The sequence below is a fragment of the Oryctolagus cuniculus genome, chromosome 12, assembly GCF_964237555.1.
Source record: "Oryctolagus cuniculus chromosome 12, mOryCun1.1, whole genome shotgun sequence".
In the NCBI taxonomy this organism is placed as follows: Eukaryota; Metazoa; Chordata; class Mammalia; order Lagomorpha; family Leporidae; genus Oryctolagus; species Oryctolagus cuniculus.
Window position 1 is genome coordinate 23,512,982 of NC_091443.1, and position 11,623 is coordinate 23,524,604.

Here is an 11,623-nt window from a genome sequence, read left to right on the forward strand (position 1 = left end):
CCATGTGGGTGCAGGGGACCAAGGACTAGGGCCATCCTCCACTGCTTTCCCAGGCCATAGCAGACAGCTGGATCAGAAGAGGAGTAGCCGGGACAGAACCAGCACCCATATGGGATGCAGGCGCTTCAGGCCAGGGCTTTAACCCACTGCGCCGCAGCAGCAGCCCCTCTCATGGATTCTGTTGAAAGCAACCAACGAAGAGCAAAGCCTTCCCGGTGCCCTGGCCCGGAAGCGCGGTGCCTCGCAGAGCACCGAGGCCTCGCTAGGAACCTGACCTCTCTCACGTGCCCAGAATTCCTCCCCAGACGATCTGGATCTCCAGAGAGGGAGCTGCACAGATGTTTTCTCTCGTCTTCACCAGGGAAGACACATCCGCGGAATGCGGAACTTCCAGCACTGTTTTCCTTTTTTTCTTTTTTAGGCCAACAGCCGATCCTCATGCTGTCTCCGCTGGTCCCAGGAGCTGCTTGAGGTCAGGGTCAGTAGACCTCCACGTAGAAGTTTTTTCTAAACCTAGACGATCTGAAGATAAACCTGGCTCTTGCTTTGTGTTCCGAGAAACTGAGCTAAGACACCATGTACCACACAAGCCTGGGCCCCAGTCTTTTGCAATCTGTTAGGCAATGTATTTTTTTAAGAAGTGGGGGATGTACCCTAACTAACCCTTTGGGCCTTAGTTCACTGGGCTCGGTCTCTAAGGCAGAGGTCAGTTCATTTTGCTCCAAGATATCCACAAGGGAACTGTGAAGTTGGTGGAAAAAAATGGAATTAAGAGATACGTTCATGTTGGTGTAAAACAATTCTGAAATCCATGCATAGGTGGGGTCCTCAAATATTTCATCAAAAACGCATATTATGCAAACCCTCTGCCTGGGCTTCAAAAGAGTTTTTATATAAAAATCAACTTCCTTTTCTAGCTGTCTTTCCACCAGCCTTTGGCCATGCCTTTGTCTGCCATCAGCCTGTAGCGACACCACACAGGGCACACAAGGGTGCTTTGGGGAAGGGAAGAAACTTTGCGGGGCGCTGAAGCCCAGAACAGGTGGGATGTGGAGAGCAGGAGGCTGCTACCTGGGAACCCGGTCTGGGGCTGCGAGGACCCTGTGGGCACGGAAGCCAAGGAGGCTGCCCACACTGCACTGCTGCTTGGGACTGACTGCCAGGCCCGCGCTGCGCGTGCTAAGGGCTCACAGTGGGACAAAACCACTGGAGGCCACAGCCTCCCAGGAAAATGGCCTGCCCCAGGGACCACCCGCAACCTGGTATGATGGGAGAAAAGCCCCAGGGGGCAGGCATGACGCTAGAGGGTAGGGCGCAAGCCCTGGAAGTGGGGAAACCCCCACCCCGCACGAGGAAGTGGTGGATCCTCGTGGACTATGTGTGGACACATGCCAAAAAAAAAAAAAAAACTTTTTAAACAAAATGAATTCTTTAAAAAATTCAGAAAAATCCTGTGGAGTATGTGCTACATGCCTGAGTTACTCAGATGAAGCTAAATTTAGCCAACTATTTCTGAAGCGCAGATGAGAAAACCCAAACGAGTGAAAAGACCAACCATGAAGGAGCATCCCGGGAAAACGTGGAAGTAACACATGTGTCGGAAGCCCTCTGTGAGGACCTCAGGTCAGAATGCCGCTAAAAAGCCACGGGGTAGGCCGGCGCCGTGGCTCAATAGGCTAATCCTCCACCTTGCGGCGCCGGCACACCGGGTTCTAGTCCCGGTTGGGGCGCCAGATTCTGTCCCGGTTGCCCCTCTTCCAGGCCAGCTCTCTGCTGTGGCCAGGGAGTGCAGTGGAGGATGGCCCAGGTGCTTGGGCCCTGCACCCCATGGGAGACCAGGAAAAGCACCTGGATCCTGGCTCCTGCCATCGGATCAGCGCGGTGCGCCGGCTGCAGCGGCGGCCATTGGAGGGTGAACCAACGGCAAAGGAAGACCTTTCTCTCTGTCTCTCTCTCTCACTGTCCACTCTGCCTGTCAAAAAAAAAAAAAAAAAAAAAAAAAAAAAAAAAAAAAAAGCCACGGGGTAGCAGAGAGGAGACAGCAACAAAAAGGAATTTAGAGAAGTAACAGGGAGGGTAACACATGGAAGCTTCCAGAAGCAAGGTGTCAGGGAGAAGATGCAGGGGGAGGCCAGCTTCCCTTTGAAACAGTGCTCCTTCAACGTGGATGGAGAGGGAGATGGAGGAGAAACAGACGCAGCCCCGTGAGTGCATCCTCAGAGGAGGGCCGGAGGACAAGCGAATCGCAGCTCTCCACCGAGCGTGGGAACGCTCCGCGACATGGGGAGGGGAGCTTGACCCCCAGCAGATGTGCCTCATTCTGTTTTGCTTTTTATGTATCTTTTTTTTTTTAAAGAGATCTTCAAAACATTCATGGGAAATACATACAAATGAAAAAATGATATACGGATTTCCATTTATGTTTTGCAGCAAAATAAGTTTATCTTTTTTAAAAAGTTAATTTATCTGACAGAGCTCCCAATCTTTTGGTTCATTCCCCAAACGCCCTCAATGGCTGGGGTTTGGCTAGACCCAAGTCTGGAGCCATGAACTCAATCTAGGTCTCCTATGTGGGGGTCAGGGATCCAAACATCTGTGCCACTGCTGCCTCCTAGGTCTGCATCAGCAGGAAGCTGGAGTCAGGAGCCAGATCCTGTTGGAACCCAGGTCCTCTGATACAGGATGTAGGTGTGTTAAGCTCTAGGCAAAACTCCTACCCATAAATTTTTCTCGAATTCCATTTTCTCACCAGTGTTTTGAAGTTCCTTTCTATTTAAATGTGCCAGGGGATTCCAATACAATCCCATCAAGGTGGCATGTACCAATGCCATCTCACTAGTCCAAGTGATCAATTTCAGTTCACAATTGATCACACTGATAGGTCTAAGAGTCAAAAGGATCACACAAACAAGACTAGTGTCTGCTAATACTCACTGATAGAATAGCACTCTGGCCTCAGAATCAGCTCTTAAGGCATTTGGATCTGGCTGAAGAGCCCATGAGAGTATTTTAGGCATGGAAAGCCAAGACACTCTGGCAAAAAAAAAAAAAAAAAAACAAAACAAAAAAAAAAAACACCTTAAATGAAAGATCTCTGCGAGTAAGATTCCAGTGGAAAGAATGGGGCCATCAACGAAGGAGGTACCTTTCTCTGAAGGGAGGAGAGAACTTCCACTTTGACTATGAGCCTGTCGGAATAAGATCGAAGTTGGAGAACTCAAAAGGCTTCCATAGCCTTGGCAACTCATGACTAGAGCCTGGGGAGATTACTGATGCCATAAACAAGAGTGCCAAATTGTTAAGTCAACAACAGGAGTCACTGTGTACTTCTCATGTGGGATCTGTCCTTAATGTGTTGTCCAATGTGAGGTAATGCTATAACTAGTACTGAAACAGTATTTTACACTTTGTGTTTCTGTGTGGGTGCAAACTGATGAAATCTTTACTTAACATATACTAAATCGATCTTCTGTATATAAAGAGAATTGGAAATGAATCTTGATATGAATGGAATGGGAGAGGGAACGGGAGATGGGAGGGGTGCGAGTGGGAGGGAAATTAGGGAGGGGGAAGCCATTGTAATCCATAAACTGTACTTTGGAAATTTATATTTACTAAATAAAAAAATAATTAAGTTTTTAATTATTAGAGAATGAGACACATGGACAGAGACATCTCCCACCTGCTGGTTCACCACCCGAACGCCAGCAACGTCCAGGGATGAGTCTGCTAGGAGCTCCATCTGGGTCTCCCAGGTGGGGGTCAGGGATCCAAGTACTTGAGCCCTCAGCTGCTGCTTCCCAGGCCTGCGTTGCCAGGAAGCTGGGATGGAGAGGGGAGCCAAGACTTGACCCCAGGCCCTCTGGTGTGGGATGCAGCCGTAAGTGGTGTCTTAACCACTGCACTCAATGCCCACCCCATGTTTGTAACTGATATATAAAACTACACATATTCATGGGGCAATGTGTGGTTTTCAATACAAATACACATTGTATAATGTTCAGATCAGGGTAAACATCTCAAACATTTATCATTTCTTCAGGACGTAAACATTCAATCCTTCCTTCCAGCCTTTTAAAAATCCATACAGTACATTCTTGTTGTCCATAGTCACTATGCAACAGAATGGAGAACTTCTCACACAACTACAACTTGGCAGCCTTTAATCAGCCTTTCCCTCAATCTGCTTTCCAAAAACAAAGCCTACTGTGGTGCTTGGAAAACTTTCCAAGACTATTATCATAAATAAGTTCTCAAAGCTAGCTCTTTCTAGTAAACTCTATGTAGGTCCTCTAAAGAAAAAAAAAAAGGACACCATTAGCAAGCACAAAAAAAAAAAAAAAAAAGGGCAGGAGCGAGGCCAGTGGAGCCCTTTGCACCTGTAAGGTCTGCACACACGACATCTTGGGGAGGCCTTCCTGACAACCCTGAGGCGTCCCTAGCAGCCACTGCCTTTTTTTTTTTTTTTTTAAAGATTTATTTGAAAGGCAGAGAGACAGAGGAAGAGACACACAGAGAGAAACAGACAACTTCCATCTGCTAGTTCACTCCCCAAAGGGCCACAAGCTAGGATCCAGGTCTCTACCATGGGTGCAGGGGCCCAAGCACTTGGGCCATCCTGCGCTGCTTTCCCAGGCGCATTAACGGGGAGCTGGATCTGAAGCAGAGCAGCCAGGACTGGAACTGGCATTCATATGGGATGCCAGCACCGTGAGTGGTGGCTTAACCCTTGGAGCCACAACCCCGACTCCCATTTCCTGCTTCCTCACTATTTCCCTGTCCAAGAACAAGGAGGGCTGTGCTCACCCCCAATCCTCAGTGCCTAACAGGGTCTGGTATGGAGAAGGAATCTATACAAACTCCCTGAAGAAAAGGGAAGAACTCCAGTGATAAAAGAAAAAGAGGGGGTGTTAGCATTTAACAATGTGAAAGCATGCTAGGGAGTGCTGCTAGTCAAAGAAACTCAGTGGGAACTGTATTCCAGGCCTGAGGTTGAATATGGTTATAGTCAGGTGATACAAGAAGTTCAAGTTGATGGAAAAATGCAAATACAAGATACGTTTACTTTGGTGCAAAAATTTTGGTGGCTCAATAGGCTAATCCTCTGCCTTGTGGCGCTGGCACACCGGGTTCTAGTCCCAGTTGGGGTGCCAGATTCGGTCCCGGTTGCCCCTCTTCCAGGCCAGCTCTCTGCTGTGGCCAGGGAGTGCAGTGGAGGATGGCCCAAGTGCTTGGGCCCTGCACCCACATGGGAGACCAGGAGAAGCACCTGGCTCCTGCCATCGGATCAGCGCGGTGCGCCGGCCGCGGCGGCCATTGGAGGGTGAACCAACGGCAAAGGAAGACCTTTCTCTCTGTCTCTCTCACTGTCCACTCTGCCTGTCAAAAAAAGAAAAATTTGCATTCCATGCATATGAGACATCTTTAAAAAGCCCCCTGAAGGGATGGACATTTGGCACAGCATGGGACACCCAAGTCCCGTATATCAGAGCGCCTGGCTTCAGTCCCAGGTCCTCCCCCTCAGATCCAGCTTCCTGCTCATGTGCCCTCTGGGAGGCATCGGACGATGGATCAAGTTGTTGGGTCCCTGCCCCCACAGAGGCTACTAGGTGGAGTTCTAAGCTCCTGGCTGCAGCCTGGATCATCCACCTTGGCTGTTGCATGTGTTTGTGGAGTCAACTAATGGATGGAAATCCCTCTCCATGAATTCAAAAATTGTGCCAAATCAAAACTATCTTTAAAAACATTTATTTGAAGGAGCAACATAGGGAGGGAGGGAGAGAAGGGGGGAGAGAGAGAGAGAATCTTATTTGCTGGTCCAGTCCCTCAATGACCCCAATGGCCAGGGCTGAGCCCAGCTGAAGCCAGGAGCTTGATCCTGGTCTCCCACGTGGGTGGCAGAGGCCCAGGCACTTGAGCCATGGTCTGCTGCCTTCCCACATGCATGAGCGGGAGCTGGATAGGAAACAGAGCACCTGAGACACAAGTCAGCACTCTGATAGGGAATGCTGGCTTTGCATATAAGGTGACTTAATCTGTTTCACTACACAGGCACCTAAAACTACCTTTTTTTTTTTTTTTTTTGACAGGCAGAGTGGACAGTGAGAGAGAGAGACAGAGAGAAAGGTCTTCCTTTTGCCGTTGGTTCACCCTCCAATGGCCACCACAGCCGGCGCGCTGCACTGATCCGAAGGCAGGAGCCAGGTGCTTCTCCTGGCCTCTCATGTGGGTGCAGGGCCCAAGCACTTGGGCCATCCTCCACTGCACTCCCGGGCCATAGCAGAGAGCTGGCCTGGAAGAGGGGCAACCAGGACAGAATCCGGCACCCCAACCGGGACTAGAACCCTGTGTGCAAGCACCGCAAGGCAGAGGATTAGCCTATTGAGCCACGGCGCCAGCCCCTAAAACTACCTTTTAATTCCAATTTTCCAGAAGCTTGTTGAAGTACTTTTGTATACTTATTTTTTAATAGCCAGTTGTTTTTCTGCTATTTTTAGATTCAAAAATCATAGCCTTCTCTCTTTACTATGAGCTGTTTAGACGTCAGGAAACAGAGCCAATTTAAATATTGTCCCAATCGGAACAAGCCAGAAACAGGTGTTCCCAAAGGAAAACTCAGTTCCAAGCTACAAACCAAACCAACAAGAAAAACCAGCATCAGGCTGGCCAGCATCATCCTTTTCCATGTTTCAAGTGTCCATTCCCAGGGTAAGCACAAACCGCATGACCCCCATGCAAAGTTTCTCTCAAACCTTCGGCAGCCACCTTGTCCCGCCAAGTCCCTGAGGGTCACACAGGTTGAAATTCAACAGAAAAGGGTTTCTCCAAAGTCAAGAAAGAATGTGTTGCTTTTGACTTCTTGAGCAAAGAGGGCCCTAAGTAAGGGGCCAAGGGAGACCCAGACCTGGGCAGCCACGCATGCACCAGGCCACCTGCACAGGGGCTGACGAAGCCAGGCGAGAGCCCGCAGCGCCTGGCTTTGGTGTAGTAAGAGACGCCGCATGGAAGAAGGCTGGAAGGAGAGAACTGCTCACGTCCCCACGCTCCCAGCCACATGCACCATGCAGCATGGGGGACCTCTGACCTCCCGCTTGGGGAAGGGAGAGGGAATGCAGTGTAGACCTCAGACTTGAAACCCAATACCCAGCCTGGAGGGACAAACCCAGCACTGCACAGGGCCCCTCAGCCTCTGCCCCCAGGCCGGGACCTGCAGATGGAGCCCTTGGACCCTCCTCAGCCATGTGGCCAAGGGACCACCCTTCTCCAGTCTCTGGTAGACAGTGGGGCAAGACTCCAGCCATTAAGAAATAAGGCAGGAAAGGAAAGCTTAGCACTTGGCCTTGAAGTTCAGAGACCGGCCTGCTCCCGTGAGACCCAGCAAAGCCCAGACAAAGCCCCTAGTCCTGCATCCCCAGGCACAACTCAGAGCCTGGGAGACATGGAAGAAGCTCCCGAGTCAGGCCGGACCCCGGGCCCCATGGAACAGACACTTCTCAGCCCGTATCACAAGCCAGCCTTGTGTGGGCTTGATGGGCAGCCCTGAGACCGAGTAAGGCCTAGGGCCTGGGTCCCAGGTGCCACTCAGCATCAGCCTGGGTGGACAAGGGACTGCCTTCTTCTCTCTGCCCCCCACCCCCGCCTTGGGCAGATGGCCACAAGTAAGACTTCAACCACCAGGGAGTAGGACAGAAGGTGAACACAGGACTGAGTCTTGGAACTTCACGTCAGACTGGGAAAATCTGACACCAGGCCTGTGGTCAAAGCCACTGAACCCACCCAAGTTCAAAGTGGAGACCATGGGGGTCGGCCCTGTGGCATAGCAGGTAAAACCACTGCCTGTAGTACCAGCATCCCATATGGGCATCAGTTTGGGTCCCAGCTGCTCCACTTCCCATCCAGCTCCCTGCTAATGTGCCTCGGAAAGCAGCAGAGGATGGCCCAAGTGCTGGGGCCCCTGTGCCCATCGGAAGAAGCTTCTGGCTTCGGATCAGTGCAGCTCTGGCCATTGAGGCCATCTGAGGAGTGAACCAGCAGATAGAAGACCTCTCTCTCTCTCTCTCTCTCTCTCTCTGCCTCTCTATAACTCTGCCTTTCAAATAAAATCAATCTTTGTTTTTGTTTTTAAAGTGGAGACGTGGCACAAGTTGATTGGACTCACACCCAGCCCAAGTCCCCCGACGCTGGTTACAGTAGTGTCAGGTCACAAGCCCACCTTAGCAGCAGGCAGCCCTTGCCATATGCCTGGGCTGCTCTGCTCAAGGCCGACTGTGGGCTGCAGGTGTGATCTGGGCATTGCTGACCACAGGACAGCTCACTCCCGTCCTCCCCAACCCCAGGCAGCAGAACATGGAGAGAAATCGTCCCCTTGGAGAAAAGGTGGGTGTAGAGACACTATGGAAAAACCTGCAGGAGGAGGGGGGAGCGGCCCTGTGGCATAATGGGTAAAGCCACTGCCTGCGGTGCCGGCATCCCATATTGGCGCCGGTTCGAGTCCCGGCTGCTCCACTTCTGATTCAGCTCTCTGCTATGGCCTGGGAAAGTAGCAGGAGATGGCCCAAGGCCTTAGGCCCTTGCACCCACGTGGGAGACCCCAAGAAGCTCCAGGCTCCTGGCTTCAGAACAGCCCAGCTCCAGCTGCTGCAGCCACTTGGGGAATGAAACAGCAGAGGGAAGACCTTTCTCTCTCTCTGCCTCTCAAATCTTAAAAAAAAAAAAAAAAAAAAAAAAAAAAACCTGCAGCTGGGGCCATGGGGGCCTGTGCACCCCTGCAGCCACCACAGGCAACCCCAGACCTACTCTGTGGCCAAGCCTGAGATTCACAAACCACTGCTGATACTGAGAGGAATGTCCTCACCCCATGCCTCTGCCATGGAGGATAGAAGACACATGGAGACTAATCCATAGCATCCAAATGCAATCTACCTAAAACGAGCCACCAATCCAACATATGAAGTCACAACCTCAGAACAAAGGCCACTGACACAAAAACCATGCTTTAAAAATGGCAGAGGGGCTGGTGCTGTAGCATCGCAGGCTGAGCCTCCACCTGTGGTGCCAGCATCCCATACAAGCTCCAATTCTGTCTTGGCAGCTCTTCCGATCCAGCTGTCGGTTATGGCCTGGGAAGACAGTAGAGGATGGCCCAAGTGCTTGCGCCCCTGCACCCGCGTGGGAGACCTGGAAGAAGCTCCCGGCTCCCAGCTTAAGATCAAACCAGCTCCGACCATTTGGGGAGTAAACCAGAGGATGGAAGACCTTTCTCTGTCTCTCCCTCTGTCTGTAACTTTACTTCTCAAATAAATAAATAAAATCTTTAAAAAGTTGTAGAGATGAGGGCGGCATTGTGGTACAGCAGATTAAGCCCCTGCCTGTGGCACCAGCATCCCTTACAGACACTGGTTCAAGTCCCAACTGCTCCACTTCCTATACAGCTCTCCAATGGCCTGGCAAAGCAGCAAACGATGGCCCATGTGCTAGGGTCCCTGTACCCATGTGGGAGACATGGAAGAAGCTCCTGGTTTCAGTTTGGCACAGCCCTGGTCATTGTGACCATTTGGAGAGTCAACCAGCAGATTAAATATCTCTCTGTGTGTCTTCCCCTCTATAACTCTTTCAAATAAATCTTTTTCAAAGAAAGTGATAGAGATAGAGGCTGGTGCTGTGGTGCAGCAGGTTAAGCCACCACCTACAGTGCCAGCACCACACACGGGCCCTTGCTATTCCACTTCTGATCCAGCTCCCTGCTAATGTGCTGGGAAAGCAGTGGAGGATGGCCCAAGTGCTTGGGCCTCTGCCACCAATGTTAGATACCTGGATAGAATTCCAGGCTTTGACTTACTCAGCCCTGGCCATTGTGGCCATTTGGGAGAGTCAACCAGAAGATAGATCTTCCCCCCTCTCCCACTTCCCCCACAACCCCAGTAACCCAGCCTTTAAAGTAAGTCTAAATCAAAAATACCATAAAATAAAAGTGGTAGAGATAGATGATTTGCCAGACACACATTGTGAGGACAGCAGAGGTAAGGAAAAGCAAGGCTCACAGATGCATGAGCACTACGGCAAGACTCCACCAGAAAGGAGGTGGGATGTCTGACAAAGAACTCTGAAGAATGATAAAGATGCTCAACCAGATTAAATTAAACCACTGATGTTCTCTTCAATTAGACAGATAGTGCCTAACAAGAATTAGAAATTCAGCAAAGAGATGAAGATCTTGGAAAAAAAAAAAAAGAAATCTTGGAAGTGAAGAAATCACTAAGTCAAATAAAAAATAAAGCTGAAAGCCTCAACAAAAACTAGGCCAAGCAAAAGAAAAAATAATCTGAACTTAAAAACATAGCTTTTTCTTAAGATTTATTTATTTGAAAGGCAGGGAGGGAGGGGGAGAGAGAGAAAGAGAGAGAAGGAGGGAGGGAGGGAGGGAGGGAGGCAGGGAGGGAAGAGTGTCTTCCATCTGCTGGTTCACTACTCAAATAGCCACAATGTCCAGGGCTGAGCCAGGCCAAAGCCAGGAGCCTGGAATTCTATCCAGGTCTCCAATGTGGGTAGCAGGGACCCAAGCACTTGGGCCATCTTAAGCAGCTTTCCCAGGTGCATGAGCAGGGAGCTTGACTGAAGTAGAGCAGCCAAGACCTGAACTGGTGCCCATAAGGGATGCCAGCATCAAACACAATGGCTTAAATGCTGGCTCCAAGACAGATCTTTTAGAATAGTTCAGACACACACACACACACACACACACACACACACACACAAAGACATAAAAAAGAATGCAGACAGCCCTGGAGTCATGTGAGATGTCATTAAACACTCAAAATTTGGGGAATTTCTAAGGGAGAAGAGAAAAGAGGGGATATAGAGTTTGTTAAAAGTAATACAAGCTGACAGTTTCCTGGTCTGGAGAAAGATATGGACATCTGAATACGGAAGGTCGACAGAACTCCCATATAGATGTGAGTTGAAAATAACCCCAGTGCAACACATTACAGTCAGATTCTCAAAAGGATAATACAAAGAATCCAAAAATCCACAGGAGGAAAGTGCCGAGTCACAATGAGGGAGCCCCCCCTAGACTATCAGCATGTTTTTCAGCAGAAATCTCACAGGTCTGGAAGGAATGGAATGCAGTAAAGCACTGCTGACCAGAGTACTATGTCCAGCGAAGCTGCTCTTCACACGGGAAGGAGAAATAAAGACTTCAAGATAAGCAAAGACTGAAGGAATTCATCACTACCAGGCTGACCTTACAAAGATGCTTATAGGAACCTTACAGAAGCAAAACCAAGATAATCAACATGAAAACACAAAAGCAGAACACTCACTAGAACAGCACTGAGAAATCCGAAAGAAATCAAATATTATCAACACAAACCATGAAGATAAAAAAAAAAAAGGAAGAATATCCAAAATAAACAAAAGACAAAATTTAGGTGTTTCCAAGATGGACAATAGTAGGAATACAGTAATAGGAAAATAGAAAAAAAAAAAAAAAGATGTGCTGATATTGTTCAGAGGAAGACAGCAGAAGACAAGCGGAAGAAGTGCATTCGCAGGGGAAAGTTGGAGAGAAGCTGGCAGTGGAAACCCTACAGAGAAGAGGGACGCCAGGGAGCAGCGTGGGAAG